This window comes from Gopherus flavomarginatus, chromosome 6, assembly GCF_025201925.1.
Source record: "Gopherus flavomarginatus isolate rGopFla2 chromosome 6, rGopFla2.mat.asm, whole genome shotgun sequence".
In the NCBI taxonomy this organism is placed as follows: Eukaryota; Metazoa; Chordata; order Testudines; family Testudinidae; genus Gopherus; species Gopherus flavomarginatus.
Genome location: NC_066622.1, coordinates 67,359,749 through 67,376,075, shown reverse-complemented (window position 1 = coordinate 67,376,075; position 16,327 = coordinate 67,359,749). Strand labels below are relative to the sequence as shown.

General features: G+C 51.7%; 1 protein-coding gene across 1 annotated transcript in view; it reads right to left on the bottom strand.

Moving 5' to 3' along the window:
• The window catches only part of SCD (stearoyl-CoA desaturase), an 870,279-nt gene that overhangs the window by 31,506 nt on the left and 822,446 nt on the right, over window positions 1-16,327 (bottom strand). The gene's annotated exons all lie outside the window — the stretch shown is intronic.

Below are 16,327 nucleotides of genomic sequence, written 5' to 3'. Positions count from 1 at the left end.
AGTGCCATGTAGGTGTAACATGTTTCCATTGTCACCTGGCAGCGTTTTACCTCCAGTGTGCTGACACGAGGGGCAGGGCAACAGGGAACCAAGCACTGGGAACCCAGCCTAGTGATAACTGACTGCACTATCGATCATCCACTGCCTGTTCCTTCCCAACTCTCTCCAGGACAGGAGATGATGCACATCAGCGATACGACTTCTTAACAGAGCATCCACTAGGGATAAAGAGCGGTGCTGTGAGGGGAAAGAGGGGTGGTTTCAGTCCTAGTTCATAGACATTGAGGGAGTTACACCAGCAATCAGCTGGGCCCAGCGATTTGGAGCCTTTGGAAATCAGACTTAGCACCTAGCACATCCTGGCTGAAAGCTCTGCGGGAGAGTCACGCACAAGGTAACCAAGAATGATTTAAATTGTAGACAGGGATCTTTCCTGTGTTGCATTAGCAAAGAAGTGACTGTAAATGGGTTAAATCCATTCCTAGCATCACTCAGCTGACTCCAGTGGAATTACACCAGGGATGAGTGTGTCTCTGCACTTTACATAGATTCACTGCATTTAAGGCCAGAAGGGACCCCTAGATCATGTAGTCTGACTTCCTGTATATCACAGGCCACAGAAAGTCACCCAATTACTTCTTTGCCCAGCCCAGGAACTTGTGTTTGACTAAAGAATCTTTTCTTGAAACACACGGAGGCTGGATCTGAAGACATCAAGAGATTCAGCCCTTCCCTGGCTAGTTTGTTCCAGTGGTTAATCACCCTTACTGTTGTACTGATCCACTACCCCTCTTTCCTTTAAGCAGTGGATGGGAAACTGGATAGGACTCAGGAGACTTGGGTCCTGCTCCTGGCTCTCCCACTGATCTCAGGCAAGTCATGACCTCGCTCTGTGCCTCAGTTTCCCCATCTGTAAAATGGGGCTAATGACACTTTTTCCTCCTTTGTCAAGTTACTTGACTCTATGGATGAAGAGTGCTGTGTATGAGCTAACTGTATATCCAGGTCTCCTATTCTTGCTCTTCCCATTTTCCCCATCCCTGGTAGAATCATTTCATTTCACTGGTTTTTTTTTAGTAACTGCTGTAGTTCCTGGGTATGGTACCAACTCTTTACTAAAATGTTACGTACATTTGCTTTACAAAAAAAACCCAATACAAATTAAAATAAAGAAAGACCACCATTTTGAGCAGAGAATCCAAAATTAGCCTTCCATTTATCAGAATGCAGCACACCAAAGACCCCTTTTAGATCACAGCAATTTACTCATCTCTATAATTAGGTGGTGTTGTTGAGGGTTGTTTCAGCTTCTCTTTAATAGCCAACCCAGGATCTCGCAGCTGTCACCTACTGGTAGCAGGGAACTTCATGGTGCCAAGGTTGTTAGAATTTTGATCTCTTGCCCCACAGCACAGGACACCAAGCACCTGCTCTAAAGGAGAGCCATTATTAGCAGTATAGGGCTTTTGACACACAGCTGAGCAGTTCTGGATTCATTGAGTAGAGGACAATGGTGCAAATAAACATCAATATATATGCACATGCGCACACACAGACTGTTCATTACACTACTGTGAAAGTTTCACTGATTTGTAAATAGCCTTTGGCTGTAACTACTGCCTACCTGTCTTGGTCCTAGAGAGGGCCCAGGCCACGCCCCTGTGTGGCTCCAGGGATCAGAATGACATATCCCAACTTCCTATCTTTAAAATGGGTGCAGTGCTCCCAAATTTGGGCTTCAAAATCCAGATCTGACTCCAAACATTCCCAGATTTGGGGGAGTTTAGGTTTGGCCCATTATATAGAGAGGTTTGAGCTGGGAACTTGGATCCAAATCTGCGTCCAGGAGTTTGGTTCTGGCCCATTTAGCTGCAGCGCTCCTGGCTACTGTTCTCCTTGCTGATAGGCTTTAATCACAAGGATTGACAGCTGGGTACATGCTAAAGCCTCTCTACAGAGGGAAGAGGCCTTAACCAAATGTCACTCACACAGGATATAAGCACTTCATTATAGGAGCTCATTGCTCAGGAGATGGGCACTGTGAAAATGCCATCCATACATGAGATTACACAGCAAGTGGAGGCCCATGGCTTCCAAGGCTACACGACAACTGAAAGGGTAACCCTAGGCTCATCCATTCTAGCTTTACTCTAGCTAGCACTGCTAAAGTAGCAGCAAAGAGTCCGCAGCACAGGGCAGTACGCGAGTACAGAGTCACGCTGAAACCTGGGTGGTAGCGTCTTCCCTGCTATTCTTAGAGTGCTAGCTGGATTAAAACTCCCACAGGTACCCAAGCGGCAACCACAATGCGCTGGGGCCCTCGGAGCCCTTCACGCTCAGCCTGCGCCTACGCTAGAGTCAAGCCATGTGTGACCCTAAAGCATCCACCTCTATAAGCAGTGGCTATAGCACTGAAGTGGCAGGTGAGTGAGGCAAGGCACTTCTCCCCACTTGGCTCTTGCATTTAATCAGCTGCTCAGGACTGGCCCAGTCCCTGTGCTTCTATGAACAAATCAAAGATCCTGCCTGCAGACCTAATCAACTTCAGGGCTTGGGCTTTACCATGCCTCAGCTGCTGTCCTGTCCCACTCACAAGGGTTCTGCACCTGTCTGCTTGCTCTTTTATATTCCACCTTGGGCCTTTCGAATGAGTTATGCTCCCTTTATCTTAGGCCTCTGTAGGTCTTGGGGGTTTGGTGCCCTTTTCCTGCATCCTTTGGTACCCCCACCTTCCTGGTTATTTGGAAATCTGGTCCTCTGCACCATGCCCTCGGAGGGGCTCTCTCTCTCCCCGTGCAGCCCTGCCCCCAGCATTCAAGTGACACCTTAATAAAAAGCTTCCCTCCCTTATCTCCCCTCTGCTTGCTGCCTCCCTAGGCTGGGGATCAAGTTCCCAGCTCTTTCACACACACACACCTGGCCATAAAACACTGGGTTTGTTTTTAACCTCAAACCAGAGAGCTTTAATTAAAGAGACAGTGACCTCTTTTATGAGTTTGCTCGCATAGGGTTTCAGGGCTATTGTCACATGCAGCTCACATAACACCACAGCACTGCACAGAGCTCCATTTACACATCCCTCCCTGGCTTTTTGCTTCCTCTTTTTGTTTTCCTGGCCCAGAAGAAGGTTGTTTGCTTGTTTACCCTAGGGCCAGGATGTCTCTCTTTAATAGCACCCTGTCTGGGGGATTGCACTCAGGATCTACCCTCCTGACTGGAAGCATGCAGGTACCACCAGCCCTGCACAAATACTCCTCTTTAATTCACCCAGGAAATCCTTTCCACCTTTGGATCTCCCCAGACTTGCTAGCTATGAATAATTGTCATTAAAACAGCTCCCTACTCCCCCACCCACCTTCTCCCAGCAAGGCACCACATCTACAGAACTTGGGCATTTGTCACCATGACTATTTGTCAGTGTTCATTGGACTATTTGGCCATCTTAATTCATTTGCAGGTACAGTGTAAGCTCAACAACAACCTCAGACACAGACATCCAGAAGAAATACACACCCACAGGCATGCTGCTGAGTACACACAAAGACATGCAGACACATACAGAAGACACACACAGGGCATGCAGCCAAGACATACACACACAAAGACATGTAGACGCATATTAAAAAAACACACAAAAAGACAAAACATCCACAGAAAGATATACAAGCATACAAAACTACAGGCAGAAATAGATAGAGAGGCATGCAGAAACATTTATATGCAATACACACACAGGCTCCAAACATGTACACATATGCATAGAGGCAGGCACAGATTTGTACAATTACACAAGGACAAACACAAGCATATTCAACTGCACACACAAGTACCCACCAGGGTTCTAGTGGTGGAATCCTTATGGGTGTTGAATATTTACATGAGTAATCCCATTGTCTTCAATGGGATTCTACTCATGTGAGTAAATACTCACCAACAGAAGTTGGTTGCACAACTGGACTGCAAGGATTGCACAGAGCCTGCTCACATATAGACACATACACAGATGTATGATACACAAACATATACATGCTTTTATAGAGGGATGCACAGATTCACCTAGCCCCGTACAGATATCCCACACACACATAGTCCCATGCCTTTGTTCACTGAGAGAGGTGCACTTGAGATCTGTGTGTGTGTGTGTGCTGGGAGAGGGTCATAACCTCCTCCATTCTTCTCCTGAGGGGGGCTGGATAATGAAGGGAAAAGAAATGAGGCCTGGGGCTAATTTGTAGTGGCATTTCCTGGCCTCTCTACTGCCAATGAGGCTCCGTTTCATCTTTAGCCTTATCAATTCTGCAGTCATGTGGCTTTCCGCTTGGACGCCTCTGTCTCTTCCCCCTCCTTCCCAATCTCCGATGCTAATGGAAACTTCGTTAATGCCATTAATCTGCTGACCAGGACAAGTTTAAAAAAAAAACAAACCCACAACCCCCAAAACCACAAAAAACACATCCACATACTCCAAGCGAGGGCAGAAAGTGTCCTGGGGCTGCTAGACCCAGGAGCCTCCTGCAATCACCACATTCCTGCAAGCTGTGTGCATTGATTTCTCTCCCTTTTCTTCCTCTGAGACCTTGCCCCCTCGGAACAGACTCCTGGTGGAAGGTCCATTCTTGTCACTGTTTTGCTCTCACAATGACATTCCTGCAAAAATCCTCCCTGAACCCTTTTGCCAGCACTGGTGCCCCTTCAGTTCCCCCTTATCCTAATGTCTCTTCTCTCCCTACCTCCCCTAGCAGCCTCAACTCCTCAGTTCATGACCCAGCAGCAGTGACAACTTAGCTTACTTCATCCCAGAAGTTCAGCAGTGTTCCCAGCACTCCTGTGTAAAGGGATGCCCAGGGAAGCATCCTGCTCTGGGGCTCCTATAGAAGACGGAGCTGTATGAACACCCAGTGCTGGTTGACACTCATGCCTGGGTTCACTTAAAGGCCTACACTCACTATCTGTGGAGATGTCTGTTTGGGGAGTTGAGACTATTCTCCAGGGTTAGAACAGGTGAAACCCTGGAAATATGGGAGTAGGTCATCAGTTCTAAGTCCCATTTCAGGAATCAGGAGATATCACTATGTCAAATGGCACCACGATGCAGTTTCCATGATGCCACACCACCGCCTTGCATCCCAGTGACAGTTCGAACACGTGATTCTGCTTGACATGAGATCATCTTCACTTTGCGATGGTCTCACCCCATGTCAAGACATTTTCCCACTGCCCAAGAATATGGCAGTCCCAGTTGGCAGGGAGTTCTCTTGGCAGAGGCCTCATTAGAAAGGGGAAACATTATCTATTTGCCCAGGACTGTTTTTTTTACAATATACTTCCCTTTAGAATCACAATCCACACCAGCCTCCTGGGACTGGAAAGAAGCTCAGAGGTCTGCACTTGAACTGTGTGTGTATGAGCACAGAATGGAGCGTGTTTGCACACAGGCTGGTGTTGGAGGAGAGAAAGGGGTAGGAAACGCAGGTGCTCAGATCTGACATATGGACAGTTTTATTTTTAAAATACCACAGAACCATGGAGATAAGTGCAGGCAATCTCAGGAAGGCTTCAATTGGCATCAGGTGAATGCTGGCATAACATGGGCCACAACAAGAGGCCCATGCATGGGCAGCCCTCTAGAAAAGGATTGTTTGGAAGAAAGGGAAGCACACAGGAGGGAGCACCAGAAGGAAATCTTCACCTAGTTTCCTTTGGCATTCAGAGCACATGGCTTTCTCCACCTGCGGGGCAGCTCTGCTGCTCAGGAGGAGCTGTGTATTCTCCCACTGCGCTGTGAGTGCCAACGGAGAATGAAGTGCAGATGATGGCATTGCAGGAGTGGCAGCGGGACACATCCTGATTAGCGCCGAGTGTTCTTCAGGTTCCACAGTGGAACAAGGCAGAGAGAAATGCAGCTCCTCACCCTAAAAGAGGAAAGGAGGCTGGTAGACTCAGAGCCCCAACATGAGTACCCAGGCCAGTGGGAGAGTCTCTCAAAGCCCCAGGCCAGTGCCCAGGTAGGCTCTCAGAGCTCCAATCAGATGACAGCCACTGCCTCAACATTGTCATTGGCTTTTGAGTCACCCTAAATGCCCTGGACATTCCAGCACCCTTCTGGTTGCATGGACACTGGCTCAGGGAGTTCCTGCACTGACGTGGAGGAGAGGGAAGGGGAAAGCTGGTACAACTTGCTGCTGCCCTGGCACAGACTCAAGGCACCAAAGGGAAATGATTGTTCTCCATGCTGGGCATCACAGCCACATGAGACTTGGCAACACCCTCCCCCACACCAAGCCCAGGTCCCCTCAAGCAGATGCCACAGAAGTCATTGCAGCTCTGGATCTTCGCTAAGTGTATACCCAGCTTGATCGATCCCATGCATCGGTTTGTGGCACCTGCGAGGGAGTTTGCTTCCCAGAGGCAGGCACACTTCATGGGGACTCTATCCAGCGCAAGCAGTCCGGTGTCTAACTCCGGTGGCTCCTGCCTTCCATGGCAGGGGCTAGCCTGGCAGAGCCTGGCCCGCTGCATCCAAGAGCCCCCAACACATCCCTCCACTCCTGCTGCTTAGCTCTGCTTGAGGGGTCTGGCATAGCATCCCGCCCAGCATGGAGTCTAGTTCTATCTGCCTCCAGTACTACGCCATTCTGTGGGGATAGGAGTGTCCTCCCAGAGGACTCGCTCTGATCATTGGGGCCTCCCTAAGCACCTTGCTCCACAGGAGTCATCACAAAGGCTTTTATGGCTCAAAGACGGTAGGCTCCCTACAGCCACAGCAAAGAACATTAGTCACATGTACAAGATGGGAGCCTGGATCCTAGAATGTAGTGATCCTGCAAAGGGCAAAAGAGAAACAATTGAATGAGAGCTGCCAGTGCAAGGCTGTAGTTCTGAGGGCTCACACAACCCTTGGTTGTATAAGCAAGGAACAATCAAATAGTTGTACGGAGGTTTATTACCTTTGTACATGGCATTAGTGGCTCATTACTGGAATACTGCGTCTGGTTCTGGTGTCTTCATTTGGAAAAAGATGTTGAGAAACTAGAAAGAACTACAAGAATGATTCAAAGTCCGCAAAACCTGCCTTATAGTAAAGGCTAACTGCTCAGTCGATTTAGTCTATCCATGATAAGGTTAAGAGGTGTCTTGATCATGGCCTACAAGAAGCTAGACGGGGAAGAGATTTCTGATAGTAGACAGCTCTTTAACAGGAAAAGGCAAAAGGCTCTTTGAGGGAGCTATTTCTTCTGTAATAGAACAGAAAGGCACAGTCCATGGTAGATGTGCACCTTGCATCTGGAAACCAAGTCTCAAGTGAAGTGCTCCAACCTCACCACTAAGTGCTGAGTAGTAAAGGGAAGCCAGGAGAAGGTTGCCCCAGGTTGGCTATGGTTACATGGACAACGACCCCTAGAGGTAGCAGCAGTCTTGTGGAGCACCTCAGGCCATTAAAGCATAAGGGTGGAGTATCACAGGGGACCTGAGACAGGCCAGAGCATGAGAAAGCAAGCTATTGATTTCTAATGAGATGTAACGCCAAAGAGGCATTCATGAGAGCACCAGAGGTCTGCAGATTGGCTGCTCTGAAGGAGCATGATGAAACCACTGATACCCAATCATAGCCCAGCAATATTGTTACATCTGCATGATGCCCAGGGGGTTATGTGCCAGCACTAGGGGCCCTGCCACAAGCACTGATGGAATAGCCATCTTCTGGCCTCCTGCAATAGATCTGTTACAAGTCTGAGCATCTTAAAGGGAACAGGCAGCTCATGCACACCCAGGGGCCCAACTCGAGGTGGCTTCTTTTTCTAGAAGTGTCAGAGCAAGGTAGCAATGCAGGCATAGGCAGAGGAAATGCTGGCTGCTTAGAGGGGTAGGGGGCACTGGCCTGGGAGCCAGGAAACCTGGATTCTGTTCTCAGTTGCGCCACTAACCTGTTGCATGAGTTCAGGCAAATCCCGTCAGCAGTCTGTGCCTTCTTTTCCTGTCTTGTCCATTTAGATTGCAGGCTTTTCAAGGCAGGGCCATCTCTTCCTATGCTGCTGCATGTGTACACTGCCTAGCACAATGCATGGATCTCAGCTGGGTCACTAGGTGGAAAGATAAAAGATGCTTTGGGCATTCTGCCTTTGTGCAGCATCCAGCACAATGGGGATCCTGGTTCACAACTAAGGCTCTAGATGCTTTGGTTAATACAAATGATTGCAGGGACTGCAGCCAAGATGCAAATCCAAGGCAGGCTCTGCTGAAGACACTGCCAGAGGATATGAGCATTTGTTGCAGCACACTACAGTTCCCACATCCCACCTGGTTATGGGGTGGGAGTAACAACCCTGGCATCCCACTTTGAGAACTAGTCGGAGAGAGGCTCAGACTGAAGGACATACCCATTTAATAGACATGCTCCTTGGGAGATCTGAGCGTAGGAAGGTCCTTGCTATGCTACTTGTAAATATCCCTTCAAGAGGATTAATTTGGAGCTACTGAACATGCCATGATTCAGTCCTCATGCTGGGGAGAGGGTTTAAGATGCCTTCTAGCCATTCCCATTCGCTGATACTACCACTATTCGTTGAACTTCTGCTGCCTATTTCCTATGTCAGCCATTTGCAAGTGCTGGCCTGGCAGGGCATCCCCTGACTGCATTTCTGCAGTTGTCCACCTGCATTTTCCTGCTGGGATTTTAGTTTAAAGGATGTTGCTGAATGGCGGTTGCGTGGCCAAAGCAGTGGGCTGGGACTCAGGAGATGTGGGAGATTTGAAGGTTTGTTACAGATACCTTGGTCTCTCCATGCCTCAGGTCCCCATCTGTACAATGGGGATAATACAACCTGTCTCTCACATAGAGGGGAAGCTCTTTTAGCTCAGGCAGCAGAGATGCATGGGTTTTGGTCCAAAAGGCCGGGTTTGATACCCTCCCAGAGGGATTGCTTTACATCTAATTAGCCTGTCTCTGGCTATGTGTATTATTCAGTGCCTAGCACATTGTGGCCTCTAAGTGCCACTGGAACAGAACTACTAACAAGGAAACAAAACCAGAGTATCGGAGCGCGCCTCTCCTTATCGCCTGCTAGCGTACTGCTGCTGCTGCCCTCACTCCCCTCTCATCACACATCAGACTTTTGCTCCTGGCTGGCGCCCCATATTATGGCTGGGTGACATATGGTCTTGACTCCCACCTTTTCCCAGTCAGTATGTCTATCACCAGCAGTTTCACGCCAGTTCTTTAGCTTGACTACCATTATCCCCAGGGCCTCCGCGCCACCTTTGTCATGGGCTAGTAGGACCCTCTACTTCCTGCCTGCATGGCTTCTTACCATGACCTGCCTCCAGCCTGTTCCCACTAGCCCCTTCCCACACATTCTTCCATAGATCCCTCAAAGGAAAACCCCACATCGTTCTGGGGAAACAAGGTAGATGTAAGAGGCCAGTGCCAGGCCTACCTTCCCCTAGGGAGGTGCTGGTGGCTGGTCATCCTTTGGCTCCAGCCTGGCCTTCCTTCCTGGGGATAGCAAAAAAGAAGCCCTCTCCTCCTGCTCAGCCCCCACTGAGCTGGCCTTTTCCCCTTTTAACTTTTCCCTCTACGCTCAGCCCTTCTCGCAGGTGAAGTGGGGCAGGACTAACTAAGCCCACAGGCTCTCATCAAGCCCTTCCTGGAGAGGGTGGGGTCTGTCTACCCCATCATTCCCTAGTATCAATTTCCTCAAATGACTTTGTTGTAATGAATAGATAGTAGCAAGTGGTACTCCTATAGGATCTGAAGATGTGTGAAGGCTTCACTCACCACAGGTGCACCTCCTTGTGACTGGGTCTGGAAATTAGCTCTTGTCCCACTGGCACCCCATCCATCAATTGTTCACGCTGCACCCTTTCTGTCTCCATGACTCAGGAGCTCCCTCTTTGTCACTCAGCCCTCTGACCAGGTCACTGTCATGCCCCCACTTTCGGGGTAATGAAATCCCACCAGACAAGCTGTCCAGACACTGTCTCAGGTCATTTGCTGTTTCAAGTCTCCAGGCCCTTTCCTGCTCTCCCAGGGGCTGGTGGGGGAAATCCAGGCCCTCCCTCTATACTGGACTCCAGCCCAGGGACGCTGTAAGGTCCACACACTCCTACTCCTGGCCACTGTTTTCCTGGGCTTCTTCCTACCCAGCCTTTCTTCCTCGTAACTTCTCTGGGCTGACCCTTCTTTCAGGGCCAGGATCTCAGGGCTTATTCTCCTCCCTGGGTTACCTCCTCATTACCACCTATTCCCAGAGCATAACTGCATACTCCTTCATTACAACCCCTTGCTCTTCTCACTTCCTGGTTTATAATCCTAGCCCTGCTCCTCCCACACCTGGGCTTCCTCTGCCATTAGGCCTTATCAAGCCCTGGTTCCCCTCCAGGTGCAGCATATATGATTAATTGGCTCCTTCTGGCCCCCATTAACCACTCAGGGCTTGTGTGGGGTGGAAACCCCATCACCAGCACTCAACCTCCCTGGAAACACTGAATTGAATTAAGCATCATCACATGACCCCTATGTAAGAAGTATGTAGGGATCAATTCACCTACTTCTGAAATGCAGACACCTCTGGGGTGGAATGTTGGTGCTGTTTAATATCAAACAGCAACACTATACAACAGGTTGGGACAGGGAATGGAGAAGAAAATAAGGAAGGGAAAGTGTAATCATAGGAGAGCAAGGGGGCAAAGATCCTTAAATAGCCTCTAGAACTTTTGCCAAAATTGCTGTGGAAACTTCTATGACAATAAGCAATAAAGACTTTTGTTTTCTGATGTCTCTATGACAGTAAGCAATAAAGACTTTTGTTTTCTGATGTAGACAGACCTCATTTCCTGCAACATAGTGCCCCCTACAACCATGCGAGGGCATTGGCTCATTACTGACCCAGAGTACAAGTTAGTACAAGCTCTCCACACAACACCTGGGTGTTCCTTGTAGGTCTCTCATGCACTGAGTCAGGCCAGCCTGACTTAATTTATGAGATCTTACAGGACCATAACAGGCACAATGGCTGCAGGCCAGAGGAAGGCTGCTGGAGACTAAGCTATTATCTCTTGGGACAATCGACATCTAAAACTGTCCCCCAGTTCTCCCTCATGGGAGCCACAAGAGAGGACAGATAACAGGGGAACATCATTATTATTATTGTATCCAAAGACTGTGATCAGGATCCAGGCTTAATTGTGCTAGGTGCTGCATGAACATATAGTACAAGGTTTATGATCTAGGCCCCAAGCCTGACAAGACTTATGGATGTGCTTAATGCTACACACTGTGCCACTGAAGTCTAGTTTACTGCAAGTGGATGAAACAAGCAAAGCAGAGAGGAAGAAAGGAGGAGAATGGGACCCCTGATAGGAGCTTGTGGTTACATAGGCCACCTGTGGGCACAATTAACTTTTTCTGACTTATTTAAACACTGGGAGTGATACTCTATCCCCTTTGAAGTCAATGGGAGTTTGGCCATCATTGGGGCCAGCGGTTCACCCTGTTTTGGGGGTAGGTTCCTGCCCCCCAAAAGCTTATATTTCAGTTACATCTGGTGGCGCCAATCACAGCAGAACCCCTAGTGCCAGGTGCTGCACACACAAGTAAGAGGCAGCCCCTGCCCTGAAGAGCTCACAATACAAATAGACAAGCCTGGCAAAGGATATGTTAGCTTCATTTTACAGACAGGGAACCCCCAGGCCAAGTGTATGCACAATAATTCAACAAACAGGGGGGTGGTGCGAGGTCTCTACTAAGCACTGGTAGTTCAGTGTCATAATCGTTTCAAACTGCACTGTAGGGATCATGTTTAAGCCGTTATGTATCTGTGCTGGAAGTTATGCTCTGAAGAGCTGTACGTTAGGGCAGGTCTTGTGCATTGTGTGTTTCACACTGGCAGAGGGCATGGGGTGGGCAGGGCCGCCCAGAGGATTCCGGGGGCCTGGGGTCTTCGGCAGTGGGGGGCCCCCGCTTCGGTGATAATTCGGCGGCGGGGGGCCATTCCGTTCCGGGACCCGCAGCCGAAGTGCTCCAGAGACCCGTGGCGGGCCCCCCGCCCGCCACCGAAGTGCAGCCAGGTGTTTGGTGGTAATTCGGTGGCGGGTCCCGGAGCGGAAGGACCCCCCGCTGGTGAAGACCAGGAGCGGAGGAAGCTCCGAGGGCACGGGCCCTGCAAGAGTTTTCCGGGGCCCCTGGAGCGAGTGAAGGACCCTGCTCCTGGGGCCCCGAAAAATTCTAGTGGGGGCCCCTGTGGGGCCCGGAGTAAATTGCCCCTCTTGCTCCCCCCTCTGGATGGCTCTGGGGGCGGGAGGCAGGGTCAAAGTGACCTCTCAATGGTCACACAGGGAATGTGTGCTATAGCCATGAAGGGAATCCAGATGTCTTGGCTTCCTGTGGGCTCCCAAGGACACTTCTGAGAGAAAAAATGGTTGGTGTGGGCCGAGAAGGGCCATGAGCGGCTCTGGAGCTGGCACCGTAGCAGCCAGGGCCGGCGCTTCCATTTAGGCAGCCCAGGCAATCGCCTAGGGCGCCAGGATTATTGGTGGGCGGCATTTTGCCGGAGGGGGCGGCAGGCGGCTCTGGTGGAGCTGCTGCAGTCTTGCCTGTGGACGGTCGGCTGCTCCCGCGGCTCCGGTGGACCTCCTGCAGGCATGCCTGTGGCAGCTCCACCAGAGCCGCGGACCAGCGGACCCTCCACAGGCACGACTGCGGCAGCTCCACCGGAGCCGCGGGACCAGGGCGCGGGGCGGAGAAATTGCCGTGCGCCTAGGGCGCTAAAACCCCTAGTGCCGGTCCTGGTAGCAACTGCTACTCTAGGCCATTGCTCTGGGGTTTCAGCACTACTGAGGCCAGCTAAGCTTTCTCTGCTACTCCCCTCATTAAAGTACAGGGCCTGGCACTGGGAGATGCCCCTTTTAACTTGCTGGATTCTATCCAGCTCTTGATGGCTGTCACCAGAAGCCATTGCTGGCTGCTGCTGGTTCAGTGGCCTGCATGAAATGAGTTTGCTGCTTTCAATCCAGTTCCTAGTGGACAAGGTTCTACGTCCCTTATAACCCCCCCACCCCCACTATTGTCACTCACAGGACCCCTGGTTGGCAGAGTCCCAAGAGCAACTGGGCTATGGAGCCTGAACTCACTGCCCCACCTGAGAGGCCCTCCTCCCCCCCCAGGGAGGAGCAGAGAGTGGGAGTTTGTCTCACTGCTGCCCATATTCTGTGGCCCCAGCTCACGGGTGTGGTTGTTGGGCTTTTAGGGAGATCAAGACTCAGGATCGGGGCCTTAGACTGTCAGATCCCAGTCCCATGAGGTTGGCATCGAGAGCCTAAATTCACACACACAAACTAGGAGCCAGGAGCCTTGCTGTTTGGGTCTGGGCTTCCCGCTGGCTCGGTAGGATGCCAGGGCAGCAGAACACCCCTTGCCCTCCGTGCCCCGGCCCCACGCTTTTAACACAAGACACCCTTGGCAAAGGCGCCTGCCCGTCGCTTTTGTGGCCGAGGGAGGAAGCCGGGCGTCTCTCGTCTCCCCTTTCAGGCTGCCTCCAGCAGGCTTGGAAGAAGCTTTTTTAAGTCTCCTTCTCCTTTTGTCGGCTGGGAGACAAAAGAGGAAGGAGCTGGATTTAAGGCTAATGACGCGAGTTCCTCCATGCAGAAAAAGCCCAGCTGAGGGAACCCCCCGCTCCCCACACACAAAAAAGGGAAGAAAAGGGAGGAAAATCTTTGAAAATAACTAATTAAAGCTGTTTCAGCTTCGCTCTCTCCCCTTGGAGGGCGCCTAATCACACAGGGGGCAAGGGGAGGGGGGGTAAAGGCATCAGGAACAATGAGCTCCAGCCCCCAGCCCCCTTTCCCCGCATCCCACCTCTGCCCGCTGAGGTTTTAAAACAAGAGGCCACTTTAAGTTAATGAGCTATCAGCTGACTGGGAGAAGTCTCTAATGAAGCCTGATGTTCACACATTCTCTCCCGGGCTGAATAGGTCTCTGCCAAGCCCATAACTGTCAGAAAGTTTCATTCATAAAATCCACATGCCGGGGGCGGGAGCTGGGTGAGGGGCCGGGGGGCGGAGGGCTCTGTTTGGAACAGTCAGACCAAGAGGCCAAACAGGAACATGCATGGGCAGCACTGGCAGGCTGGAGGACTGGAGAGCCCCGACTCCGCTCCCTATTGTCTGGCTGGTAATTAGGAAGATCCCCCGAATGGTTCTGGAGGACATTGATGTCTGCAGGGATAATTAGTGAGGATTTGGGGATGTTCCAGCTGTTATGTCACCAGCTCTGTTGGGGCCAAGGGGTTGGGGGGAGGGACAGGATGAGGCCCAGATGGGAACTGTTCTGGGTCTTTGCTCCAGGGGTTCCATGCTTTGCTGAGCCTCCGGCCCACTGGCAGGGGCTGGGGCATCCTCGAAAGAGATGGGGAAAAAGGCAGAGAGGTGGTGAAGATGGGGCAGGAGGGAGCGAAGATGGGGTGGGAGGGAGCAGATGGGAGATCCTGGAGGAGAGAGGGACAGCACAAGTAGGGGGAAGGAGAAATCACTATTGGTTTTGGGTCAGAGTGACTTTATGCTGGTAAAAAACGAGAGTCTGATGTTATTTGCTGGAGCTAAGCACAATTACTGTGGGAACACTGAACAGTGGCAGAGGGTCCCTGGGGAAGATACAGAGCGATGCTTCTCCCCAGCTCAGCTGTTTGCATCCCTGGACTGTGGCTGGGGGCTGCAGGAGCAGCATTGTCTGGTAGCTCTGTTTGTCCGGATCGTGGTAGCCAAGGACCTGAGTTTTCCCGGGCAGGGTGAATTGGGACCTTTGGGACGTCATGGAAGCTCCAGGCTCTTTCCAGACATCTGGGCAGCAATGCTAGGTGGGGGCTGCTCACAAGAGAGCACTCAGCTCTAGTGGGCTTAGCACAGGAGTGGAAGCCAGGAGGGCCTGGCTTCTGTCCCTCGCTCCAACATCCACTTCTCTGGAGCGTCTTGCTCCCCATCTATGAACAGAGAGAGAAGAGTCTGGTGGAGGATGTGCAGCAGTCAGTGACTAGATGCTCTGGACAGGGGCAGCTCTAGGCATTTTGCCATCCCAAGCACCACAGATAGGCTGCCTTCGGCGGCTTGCCTGCGGAGGATCCGCTGCTCCCGAGGCTTCGGCACACCTGCGGGAGGTCCTCCGAAGCCGCAGGACCAGCGGACCCTCTGCAGGCAAGCTGCTGGAGGCAGCCTGCCTGCTGCCCTTGCGGCGCCGGCAAAGCGCCCCCCGCGGCTTGTCGCCCCAAGCACGCGCTTGGCGTGCTGGGGCCTGGAGCCGCCCCTGGCTCTGGAGGTGGATCAAATCTCCTTTAGATGCGTGCAAATCAGGATTTTGCTCACTGTATACAATGGACTGTCACCTCTCTGTGAAGCCAATGTGTGCAAGAGAAAGCAGAATCAGGCCCTCAGGGGCAGCTCCAGGCACCAGCACACCAAGCGTGTGCCTGGTGGCAAGCCGCTGGGGCACTCTGCCGGTCGCCACGAGGGCGGCAGGCAGGCTGCCTTCAGTGGCATGCCTGTGGAGGGTCCGCTGGTCCCGTGGCTTTGGCGTACCTCCTGCAGGCTGCCGCTGAATTTGCGGGACTGGGGACCTCCCGCAGGCAAGCTGCTGAAGGCAGCCTGCCTGCCATGCTTGGGGTGGCAAAATACCTAGAGCCGCCCCTGCAGGCCCTGAACATTATGATTTTCATTTGTATCAGCAGCCCCTAGAGGCAGTAATCAAGCTTGAGGCCCTGTTGTGCAGGGCGCTGTACACACACACAGTGAGAGACAGTCATTGCCCTAAGAGCTTAGGTCTAGATTCACAAAGCACAGAGGTGCCTAAATCCCACTAGATTTGCAACACACCCAGTGAACCCGTAGGTGCCTAATCTCACTTGGAGCCTAAAGCAGTGGAGTAGAACTTTCCCCAGGAGCCTGTGTTTATGCCCCAGGGCCTTTGCCACTGCTTCTCTCTAGGCGCCTGGACTCCCATCTCCTGCCTGAACCCCAGTGCGCATCACAAACAGGGGAGATGGGCACTGGATCGCCTAAGCCATGTGCAGAGGCTGGTCTGGCAGGCATGCTCAGAGGCTGCCTATTGGGCTGGGCCTCCCCCGTGAGTTCACTCAAAATGGGGGTGGGGTGGGTACTCCCCTGGGGGACCCCCAGTTCAAGTCCTCTGCCTGAGGAGACCCAGGAATTTGAGCAGACTCTGCCCCCTCCTGGGGGAATGCCCTAACCACTGGGCTGGGGATAGTCACGCTCATGCTCTCCAGTTGAAGCTGTCCCACTCTGGAGCGGAGGCCTGGCCCTTCGGTCTCCCACATGCTGGGTA